Source organism: Gossypium hirsutum, chromosome A13, assembly GCF_007990345.1.
Source record: "Gossypium hirsutum isolate 1008001.06 chromosome A13, Gossypium_hirsutum_v2.1, whole genome shotgun sequence".
NCBI classification, from domain to species: Eukaryota; Viridiplantae; Streptophyta; class Magnoliopsida; order Malvales; family Malvaceae; genus Gossypium; species Gossypium hirsutum.
In genome coordinates, this window is record NC_053436.1 from 107,644,804 (window position 1) to 107,657,546 (window position 12,743).

General features: G+C 30.9%; 1 pseudogene; it reads right to left on the minus strand.

The window, feature by feature from the left end:
- Positions 1 to 10,542: 10,542 nt before the first annotated feature.
- LOC121212579 (uncharacterized RNA-binding protein C17H9.04c-like) lies at positions 10,543 to 12,042 on the minus strand (annotated as a pseudogene).
- Positions 12,043 to 12,743: the final 701 nt, after the last annotated feature.

Genomic DNA, 12,743 nt, shown 5'->3' on the forward strand with positions numbered 1-12,743 from the left:
TTTTTTCATATTTAATATTTTTCATTTCACTTTATTTTAATATTTTATTAATTTTATGTTCGTTTCTTTTATATTCCCATGTTATTATTATTATTATTATTATTATTATTAGTTTATGCTTTGTTATATATTTATATATTTATAATATGTATATATAAGTACTTATACATACTTAAATATATTTTCACATTTCATAATTCTTATATACTTACATATATTTATGCATATTTTACATCATATACATACTTATATATTCTTTATACTCTTAAAAATGCTTTTTGTATATTTCACATATTTTATAATTCACATACATATATTTTATATTATCACGATTTGTAAATATATAAACACACATTTACATTTTTATAATACTTACCGATTTTATATATATGTACATACTTATCTATGTTTTCATATTCTGTAATTTATATATATTTCTTATTTTATGGCTTTAAATTATACATGCATATATATTTTTTACATAATTGTATTTATTGTCATCATTGTTATTTGGTGTTTGTTTATTTATCCATGTACACTTGTGCTTTTTCTAAAATGTTAGTTCTATTTATTTATTTGTATGCTTTGTTTATGTAATCGCCTCGTCATTTCATTTTGCCTATTGTATTATTGTTACTCACTTTGCCTTGCTCACCTTGTCGTATTCGTTATTGTTTTTGTCAAGCATTAATACCAAGCATCAAAAGGAAAATTTTTCTAAATAAGGCAATATTTCGCGTTTGGAAAATCGAGAAAACGTGCCCTAACGTGCTGGGTTTCGATTTCTCGTTCGACTAAATAGCCAAATATCCTCTTAAAGCTTCAAAGTGTGGTTTCATTAAACTATAAGGTGATCTTGGTTTCGATGATTTAGAGTATCGTGTCCTAACGTGCTGGATGTGATATTCCTTCGGAACAAGAGAATCTTATATTCCAATTCACGTCATCAGAGTTTCTTTCAAGGATCGTATTTTTTTTAAAAAACTCTTCAAATTTCTAATTTTCGACACTAAGACACTAATTAATCAACTAGGTACCAATTTTGGGCGTATCGAGGGTGTTAATCCTTCCTCGAGCGTAACCGACTCCCGAACTCATTTTTCTGAATTTTGTAGACCAAAATCGTTGTTTTAATAAAATTAAATCATTTATTAAAAACAACCACATTTTAAGGTGACCCGATCACACCTCGTCAAAAAGGGATTGGTGGCGACTCCCGTTTTCATTCTTTTTTTCAAAATCCAAGTCGACCCCGTTTTCATCCAAAAAAAATGGTGTCAACACCCATGTGGCCAAGGGACACGCCCGTGTGATCCTATGACATGCTCGTGCCTCAGACCGTGTCTTACCCCGTGTAACTTCCTAACTTAGGTCACACGGCCAATCCATACGCCCGTGTGCTAGGTCGTGTTGTCAATTTATTTTTCAAAAATTAAGTTTAGATTTCACACAGACAAATCACACGCCCATGTTTTAGACCGTGTACCTCACACGGTTGAGACACACGCCCGTGCCTCTACCTGTGTATTCAATTCTGAGCATTTTGTTTCTAAATTTTAAGATGTAGGGGACACACGGCCAGATTACACGCCAATGTACATGACTGTGTGTCACACACGGCTGAGACACGCTTGTGTTTCTACATATGTGAACGAAAATAGGCCATTTTAAGGCCACTTTTCTCACATTTTTTACTACCAACCTGCACACAACTCTTTCATATACAAATATAATTCAACCAATAACCAATACAAGCCAAAAATCATGTTTTAAACTTATTAAGCCATTACAAAACTCCCTTGCATACACTTATCATAATAACTCCATTCATTAAATACTAAAACTACTACTATGTATATGCATACAAACATAAACATATGTATCATTCACGACCATATGTCAAGTTTCACTATTTTTTAAACTAATCCTATACATGCCATATAATCCATGGGTTGTATTACAAAAATCTACCAGAGAAATCTGGATAGTGTGATCCGATGTACTGATCCGATCTTCCGAACTCACATTAATCTACAAGGAACATTAAACACATAAGAGTAAGCTTATAGAAGCTTAATAAGTTCATATGTTTTAAAAATAATTCTTACCAATCATACTGCATTAAATAAATAACAAACAATTCACTAATGTTTCCTATCATTCACAATTCAAATGATAAATCCACTTGATTGAGCTCAATATCAATAACTACTTAATTCCTATCACATTAAACCATGTAAAAACTTATCCATCTTGGTCAAATTAGAGAACGTCTTACGGATTTGAGTACATCGATTACTTGGTGCCATAGTCTAACTATGGTCTTACACGAATATTGTCATGGCCCTGCCTTGGTCTTACACTCGTAGTGCCATAATCCAGTTATGGTCTTATCATCATAAGGCCATAGCCCAGCTATGGTCTTTCGCGAATATTTACTACCATGGTCCAACCATGGTTTTACGTTCACGGTGTCATAACCCAATAATGGCCTTTTCATTTATATGACATAGCTCAGCTATGGTCTTACATTTAAACATTGGCATAGTCCAAACATGGTCTTATCTGTCAACTCGTCTTTAGCCACGTAACGATCATACTCAATTCCTGCGTTCTACTCAATTTAAACTTTTAATTTAATTTTCATATTGTTACGATATTCATAATTCAATAACAAAGATATAAAATAATACATTATATTATCTCTAATTTAACAATTAATCATGAAATTCAACCATATGAACTTATCTAGAGTAGTTTGCAGAAGTTGTAGAAAATTCAAGGACTAATCAGCTATTTTCTCTTTTCCACGACTTTTTTTGAGCTCTTGGTCTATAATATAAAATTTCCATTCATTAGCATTAATTAAATTCTAATTCACTTCACAATTTATTACGAAATAAAAGAGTACCATTAGTTAAAGTGTTGTGGCATCGCCACGGTTCGAAGGAGGCAACCTGGGAAACTAAGGAATCAATAAGATCACAGTATCCAAACTTATTTCAGGTAATAAATTTCAAAGACGAAATTTCCTAAAAGAGGGGAGAGTTGTAACAGCCTAATTTTCAGTGTGGTCGAAAACAGTGATTCGAGGTCACTAAATCTGAAGATTGATTTTGAAATTTTAATAAATTAATATTTATGAGTCAAGTATGATTTTTGAAATATTTTTGAATTAGTGAATTTTGTGAATTAAAAGAATATATTAGGTAAATTGAGTTGAAAATGAGGTATCGAGATTTTGATTTTATAAATCGAGCCGTAAATATTTTTATAAATATTTATGGAGTGTTAGTGAATTAGTATTAAAGTTTCATTAGAAAATTCTAACGTTTTGATAGTTAATTAATTAAAAAAGACTAAATTGAAAAATGTACAAAACTTGCTAATTAAAGGAATAATGATTAAATAGCATAAGAGATAATTAAGGTAGGATCAAATACATAATTAGGCACATGGGCAATGGCTGGAGGGCATGTGGGAAGAAGAAATAGACAAAATATGTGTGAAATAAGGGCAAAATGGTAATTTGGTTAGAATTAAAAATAAGACTAGTGACTAAATTGAAATCCTAGACAAATATTCATATTTCTCCAGCCAAAAACAGCCATTAAAAGTCTCTCTAAGCTAGTTTTTCATATTTTTTCTACAAGCAAGTTCAATTCTTGATTATTTCTTGTAATTTTTGTAATTTTAATACTTTTACAACTAGGTCCGATTATTGAATTCATTAGTTTTTTATTCTATGAGTGATATTGAAAGTTTCCATGGATAATTATTGGAATTTTATGATGAATAAGCATGGATTTGAAGTTCTAATTTTGTTATGTGATGATTTTATTAAGTGATTTCAATAGAAATTGATTTTTAGGACCTAATTGTGAAAAAGTTAAGAATTAGGGTTTAATGTTGAAATTATGAATATCAAAGGCTGTGTGGTAGCCTAAAATGATTAGATAAAGTGTTAATTGAGAAAAATTAGCTCAATTAATGGGCTAATTGATTAAGGACTGAATTGTAAAAACTATAAAATTTAGGGTAAAAGTGTAATTTCAAAATTAAAGGATATAAATTGTGAAGTGAATTAGAATTGAATTAAATGCTAATGAATGGAAATTTTATATTATAGACCAAGAGCTCAAAAAAGTCATGGAAAAGAGAAAATAATTGATTAGTCCCTAAATTTTTTACAACTTCTGCAAACTACTCCAGGTAAGTTCATATGGTTGGATTCCATGATTAATTTTTAAATTAGAGATAATATAATGTATTATTTTATATCTTTGTTATTGAATTATGAATATCGTAACGATATGAAAATCGAATTAAAAGTTCAAATTGAGTAGAAAATAGGAATTGAGTACGATCGTTATGTGACTAAAGACGAGTTGACGGATAAGACCATGGTTGGACCATGGTAATGTTTAAATAGCTGGGCTATGGCATTTTAGTGAAAAGACTATAACTGGGTTATGGCACCATAAATGTAAAACCATGGTTGGACCATAGCACTAAATATTCGCGAAAGACCATAGCTGGACTATGGCATCATGATGATAAGACCATAACTGAATTATGGCACTACGAGTGTAAGACCATGGCAGGGCCATGGCAATATTCGTGTAATACCATAGTTGGTCTATGGCACCAAGTAAATGATGCACTCAAATCCGTAAGATGTTCTCTAATTTGACCAAGATAGGTAAGTTTTACATGGTTTAATGTGATAGAAATTAAGTAGTTATTGGTATTGAGCTCAATCAAGTGGATTTATCATTTGAATTGTGAATGACAGGAAACATTAGTGAATTGTTTGTTGTTTATTTAATGCAGTATGATTGGTAAGAATTATTTTTAAACATATGAACTTATTAAGCTTCTATAAGCTTACTCTTGCGTGTTTAATGTTCCTTGTAGATTAACGTGAGTTCGAAAGATCGGATCACACTATCCAGATATCTCCGGTAGATTTTTGTAATATAACCCATTGTTTATATGGCATGTATAGGATTAGTTTAGAAAATAGTGAAAATTGACATATAGTTGTGCATGATACATATGTTTATGTTTGTATGCATATACATAGTAGTAGTTTTAGTATTTAATGAATTGAGTTATTATGATAAGTGTATGCAAGGGAGTTTTGTAATGGCTTAATAAGTTTAAAACATGATTTTTAGCTTGTATTGGTTGCTTGGTTGAATTATATTGGTATATGAAAGAGTTGTGTGCAGGTGAATAATTAAAAATGTGAGAAAAATGGCCTTAAAATTGCCTATTTTCGTCCACATGGGTAGAGACACAAGCGTGTGTCACAGCTGTGTGTGACACACAGTCATGTACATGGGTATGTAGTCTAGCTGTGTGTCCTCTACATCTTAAAATTTAGAAACAAAATACTCAAAATTGAGCACACAGGTAGAGACACGAGTGTGTGTCTCAGCCGTGTAAGGTACACAGTCTAACACACGGGCGTGTGATTTGTCCATGTGAAACCTGCATTTAATTTTTGAAAAATAAATTGACTACACGGTCTAGCACACGAGCGTGTAGATTAACCGTGTGACCTAAGTCAGGGAATTACACGGGATAAGACACGGCCAGAGGTACAGGCATGCATAGGATCACACAAGCGTATCCTTTGGCCACACAGGCATGTGACCTTTGTACCTAGGAAAAATTTTGAAATTTCACGAAAAATTTTCTTTGAGTTCCCTATTTAGTCCCGATTTGCATCTAATGTTTAAATAGGGCTTCGAGGGTCTATTTAAGGGACGATATGATTAATTTCAGAAAATGAATAGTAAATGACATGATTTATTTATAATTGTTCTGTAAATTCTAGTAATACTTCGTAACCCTATTCCGGCGACGGATATGGGTTACTAGTGTTACAAGAATAGTGGTATAACACAGGCTACACCAATACACTCCCGTTGTGCACTCTAGTCCCAAAACACTACCACACCAAACTTGAACTCAAGACCTCTCACACCCACCCAGAACACTTAACCACTAAAGTAAATACACATTTACGTCCAATCACACACAGTTATTATGTTCTAATCAAAACATCGAAACATTCCCGACCATACTTGACTCAAAGCTGTCGAGGAAAGTCCCTAATTTGATGTTCTATGGACCCATATCGAAAATATGCTCCCGCCTTTTTCCAACAATTGCCCGGATGGCGCTTCGTACGGTGCTCACAAAATGAAGAGCTCGCACCACTACCAGCACCCTCCGCACAACCGTTATTGCCACTCAGATGTGTTTAACAGCTTCGCAGAACGAGGCTCCAACCTTGGAGAACTGCGATCCCTTTTCTTCCCACAATCTACGCACCTAGTTCAGAGCATTTCAGTAGAACCCCTTATCAGAGCCTCAAACACTTTCTCTAGTACTTCCCTCACTACATGAGTCAATGCCTCTGTAAAAAGCTTCAGGTTATCACTACCCGAAGTTGGCAGAATCGGATTGTCCTCTAACTCTTAAATAGACACGAATCCCGGATAAGCAGACGACTCATCGCGACCTTGCTTACCTTCAGAATCCATATCTATCCTATGACTGACTTAGGATATCTACATTTTTAGAGAACAAACATAAAATAAATTCAAATTCCTACATTTGCAATCTTACAGTTTCGAATTTCCACCTGGACCAGCATTGGAGTCTTAGACATTTTATTTTCGTAAAACATTTCTAAAACCCAAATCATTTCAACTTACTGTGGTAATTTTTTTTAAAAACAACCACGTGCGTACACGGATACGAAAAAACACAGGCCGAGTTTTTGCAAACCTGGCTCTAATACCACTAAATGTAACACCCTAAACCCAGCCTAAAAGTTTAGACCGAAACCCGAATTTACATTGATCATCGAAGTGATCATAGGAAAAATTTACAAACAAATTATCTCAAATTCCATTACATTCATACTTAAAGTTTAATTTCATGAACAAAGCAAGATTTGCGCAAAAAACAAAACTGAACTTGTACCACAGTTTTAGTAAAATCTTACAGTTCAAAATAGTATAACAAAATGGAAATCAAAAGTAGAACTGATATTTTATTTGTAATTGTGACTATCCGAGACCTCCGTATACTGCATCCAGTGTCAAAGTTTAGAAACATACCTGTAAATGGAAACACTAAGAGGGTGAGCTATATGAGCTCGTGTGAGTTCGAATCGAGACTAAAAATAGAATTATGGAAATTCAATTCAATTGCGTAACAGATTTACAGAGTCGTGTGAAAATCGACAAATTTTCCCAAATCAGCCACACGATCGTGTGGCCAAGCCGTGTGGCACCAAAATTCACCAAAAAACCCTAACTCTTAAAAGCACACAGCTGTGTGAACTAGCACATGCCCATGTAGCCATCCGTTTGGTCACGAAACCACCTCGGAACAAGCCAAAATCACCGTTTTAGCCATCAAAACAGTCCCCAACCCTTGCATTAACAAGAGTATAATGGAAAATTGGAGTATTCCCATATCTTTTTCAACGACTAAAAACCCAAAACCAACGAGTTAGCGCACATTCAAGAAATGCTGAAACAATAGTTCGCAAAATAAAAATAGAATAGGTAAGATTCGAATCCTACACCTGATTCATGATCGAAAACGTCCGAAACCCGACTTGAAGATAGAGAAAAATGAAGCTCCATGGAAACCACCACACAACCCTTTTCCAAAAGAAAAGAAAAAGAAACAAAAGAAAACCCAAAGAGGGAGAGGGAGAAGAGAATGTGCCAAAAAAGAAAATAAATCCCCAAAAATAAAATAAAATAAAAATAAAGAAAAAACAATATTCAACAAATCATTTAAGAAAATAAAAATATTTCTCCTAAAATGCAAAATAGTTTTCTAATGTTTTGTCATTTTTACCATAATGAAAGGTTGAATTTCTTCTAAAAACTTTTGTTTGATGTTTCATCAATAATAATTAATCCTGATAAAGACAAAAAGATATCAAAGAAATTTCTGAAAGTGGAAAGAAGTAAAGAATTGTCTCAATTTTTATTCCGAATTTATTTGAATTCTATATAATGAAAATAAAATATTAAATAAATTTACATATCTAGAAAGATATATATTTTCAAATAAGGCAAAGAAATTACTGATTTCGGGTTTTTTTTTTAAATTCTAAAAAATCAAAATACTTTTAAAATAATCTGACATATGTTAGATTTGTAGAATTTAATTTCATATTTCATATTTTTAATATATTTTTAATTTATTGATAAACATTTATTTTAATATTATTAGTGTATTTGATAAATTTTATTTTTTAAATTTTATTTTATATAAAGAATAAAAAAAATAATATGGGCCAGACTTTAATAGAATTTTAGGCCAGGCCAAAGCTTAAAAAATAAACCTAAATTTTTGTTTTGACCCGACACAACTCCAACCCGACTTGATTCAATCCATGATCAGGTCTAATCTATATTTGAGTTTTCTACTTCTTTTATTATGTTTTTGACTTTTTGGCACTTGGTGATGGATTTGGGGAAGTTTGTCTTGGATGTGTCTTTCAAAGCATGATTTTGGTGATGGTGGATTTTGTTGAATTTTTACAAGTTGCTTTGGAGATTTCTCCTCATGAGTTAATTTTTCATTTCTCTGTTTTTGACATTGGAGTTTCATTATTTCATCGGTTTCTAAGTATTGATTTTGACTGTGATTTGTGATTGGAGGTGTTTTCTTGGGCAAGTCTCTCATGGTGCTTTGATTGATTCAGGGATTGTTTCGTTTTTCTTTTTGGTGATGTCTAAGTGTTTGAAAGTCATGCATGATGTTTGACTTATATGGTTGGTGATTTCATCCTGTTTATTTTTATTTTGTTTTGTATTTTTTAGTAATAATTTAAAATATTTCACTTTTACCTACAACACTATCCAAATCACAAACAAAAATTAATCATTTTTTTAATAAATTAAATTTTTACTTTTACATTATTTAAAACTTTATTTTGCTCCAAAATAAATTATTTTGTGGCCATAATATTTAAATTTATTTAATAATCTACATCCACTAATTAATAATTAAATTAAGTTAAAAATTATATACAAAATTGAATTTCACACAATCCACTATTATAATTTTTATATTTTACAAAATTCAAAATGTTGTTTATTTAAATTCAGTCTAATATCAATTATTATTTTTTTTAAATTAAACTTATATATTATTATATTTTAATTTTGTAATTGAATTATTAAAACATTTTAAGAAATAATTAAATATAATTTAATTAATATATAGAGTCAATGGAAAAAAAGAAAATAGTATATATATATATTAGATAGTAGATTCTTTATATGATTTCAATTAGATTTCAAAAGTACATATTACCAATTTTATTTGTTTCCAATAATACTAAAAAAAGATTAATTTATACTTTTTAACCATAGTATGGGAACAAGTCAGCATCCCATTTTTAGCAGTGGGAAGTGGTGAGCCACTAATAAGATCAAATGGAAAATGAAAATGAAGTGAAAAAGTAGGATTCCACATTTTGCTTTGATATTTGCATTGCATCTATGCTATTATAATTCAAACCGAAATATAAATACTCAAAAATATTAGGTGTAGTGATAAGTTATATTGTACTCTCAAGTGAGGAAAATGATTCGAGCCTTAAAAATAACATTATTAAAAAAAAATCACGAACCTCAAACATAAATCATAAAATGAACATAAATTAAAAATTCAATCTACATATATTTAAACTTCAAAGTTTCAGGAACTTTAAGCATCTATGCTTTTAAAGTTAGAGCATTTGGTTCTTATCTTCATGTATATATACACACATAATTCTACAGATTTTTTTTTATGCTTAAAGGGTTCATAAATTATTAAAGCATGACTTTGAAATGAAAGAATCCTCTTGAATGAATTTCTCTATTATGAATTAATTACATTGCATTGGTTGGGTTGAATCCAAAAGTTAAGGGGTAATACTTTAATTATGAATTTATTTATAATTTTTTCTCAATCTTTAAATAAGAGAATAAATATAATTTAATACGTTTGAACTTATATATTTCTATACAGATAAAATGTTAATACTAACCGAATTAAAATTTAATCAATAAAATAAAAAATGACTTTAATTTATCTGTTGGTATTAGTAACTTAACTTCTAAGGCTAGCTGACATAATTACAATTTCACATTGAAGAAGAAGTTTAAATCAAGATAACCCTATCTTTTAGAAAATTATTACATTTTGTTTCCTACAAAAGATTTCAGTGAGATAAATGTTTAAATTCGAATTTTAAATTTTTTATTTTATTTATGTTAAGAGTTTAGAGTTATTTCTTCTAATAATATGTCTTTAAGATTAAATTTGTATTATCTTTTTAATAATATTGATAAAATTTTTTAAACTTATTTAATATTAAATCTTAATCGTCCAATATCATGAAGCCTTCAACTATAGCAAAAAGACCAAAAAAAAATCATAACCCCATTAACCAAACCAGAAACCCTTTTGTTGATGATTACAATTACACTGATAAGCTTGAAAAGGAAAGGGCTTTCACCCTTTTGGTCATCCTAAATGCTATATTTGTTGACACCAATAAAACCAAACAAAAACCGGTCAGTGAAGATTAGATATATGAAAAGAAACTAGTAACATTGGTTGCACACAATATTCTTCTTAATTCCTTATGCACCACCTGAGAAACATCAACAAAAAAAACTGAATAGCCTATTCATGCTAATAAATCATATTCTTGGTAAGAGTATAATAGAGGTTCATGTATTAAGAGTTGAATTGTATTTTTGTGTTCTCTACATAAAAATTGACAAATTAACCTTTGTACGTTAGATAAAAAAACAAAGTGATCATTCTGTTTCATCTATTTTTGCTATTAAAACTTATTTCTATACATCAGTAGGTAACCGTTGCATGTCAAATGTCTCCGTTTAACTATTCTATTAGTTACGCGAGTTTTTAACTGTACAAATGAATGAAATTTTAAACAAAAAAGATTAATTTACTCTTTAATCTAAAGTATAGTGATTAATTTACCTACTTTTTTAGTAGAGAGAAAAAAAATGCAATTTAACTCTTAGTACAAAAATGTCTATGATACTTTTACCCGTATTCTTTGCTATATATATTACCAAAATTCCTTGGGGTCTTGCACTTGAAGCACTCGATCCTGCTAGCATAATTGTGAACTCCACATCCATATCTGACCATACAAATGTTTGCAGTCATATCAGATCAACGATAAGCATATATAAATGACAGTCTCCATATATACATACATGTGATAAGATGGAATTCATTATCTGCTATATTGGGTGGATACCATGTCTGGAAGACAATGAATGCAATATCATTAACCAATGTCATAACCAGACACAATGCAGCTTATGTGTCCAACATTTTTATTCACAGGATACTATCTATGTTACTCCAACTCGTTTTATGTGTCAAACACGATAGTACATTATCTTTCATTTTACTGACCTGTGCAAATCCAGTCACCGGTTTTCCATCCAGGGGAACAGTCCCATCACAGCCCATTGTATTATAATTACCACAATATCATTTTTCAACGAACCACATCGATAGCATTTGTTCTGCTAGCGTAGTTGACAACCCCACAGTTCATGGCGGAACAGTACCAGTCCCCAGCTAAAACTTCAGCACTATTGTAACTGTTGTTGTATAAGTAAGTCGACACATCGGGCCGCCGTACTTGGGGTACCCGCAGCGTTGGCAAGCTTCCCTCTTATTAAAATTCTGGTGCTGGCAGGCGCCGCACATCCAGTCTCCTCCGACCCAGCAGCTCATTTTTATCTTTAAAACTATAACAAAAAAGGGAATAAAATCAGATCCAGATTTTGATCCTCAAACCAAGCTTGTTCATCATAAAATAAGATTTAAAAATGCAGAAAAAACAAGGTAGATTGGATTGGAGAAGCTTACGAGGGAGCTTGAAGAAACAGTAATGGTATTGGTAAGTGCTATATAGATGGCAGCTGAATCAACAAATTGTTTGTGCAAATGGTGATTTTTGGTGTTAGGGCGGAAGGGCTATATATACTTGTTGATAGCTATGATATGGCACGTAGACTTCTTTTAAGGAAGAGTTCCAAAGTGTCATTGGTAAAATTGACAGAGTTAAATTATATTTTGATCATTCACTAAATATTAGTTTTTATAGGTCACATTAAAGATAAATTAATTTTTCCTGTTAAAAGTTGATTTTATTGATAAAATAATTAGATAATAACACATGACATGTCACGAATATTTTTATCAGTATTTTTAATGATATTTAAAACATATATATATATGTTTTTTTTGTTGGAAGAGGATAGTGAATTCAGGCATAGAAATGGAAATAGAAATCCAAACAAGCCTGATTCCTTTTATCGTTATTGCTGAAAAAAAACACCAATGTGAAATATTATTCTCTTCTCATCCATATTGCCACCAGCCAGGTGTTACGAGGGAAGATGTTATTTGGAGACCATACCGATAGTGCTGCCATCGCCTCTAATTTTATTTTATTATTTGAGTTTAATTCCCATTTTTTAACTATTTATTGGTAAATTTTTATTCTTTTTCTAATTGAAAATAACTTAAACTTCATTTTAATGAATTATTCTTAGACTGTCCGTACGTATATGTTTTTCATGCAAATGATATTCACTTCTTAATAGTTTCAATATTAGCTCTTTCAATAAATGAATTTTTTAATGTTATTC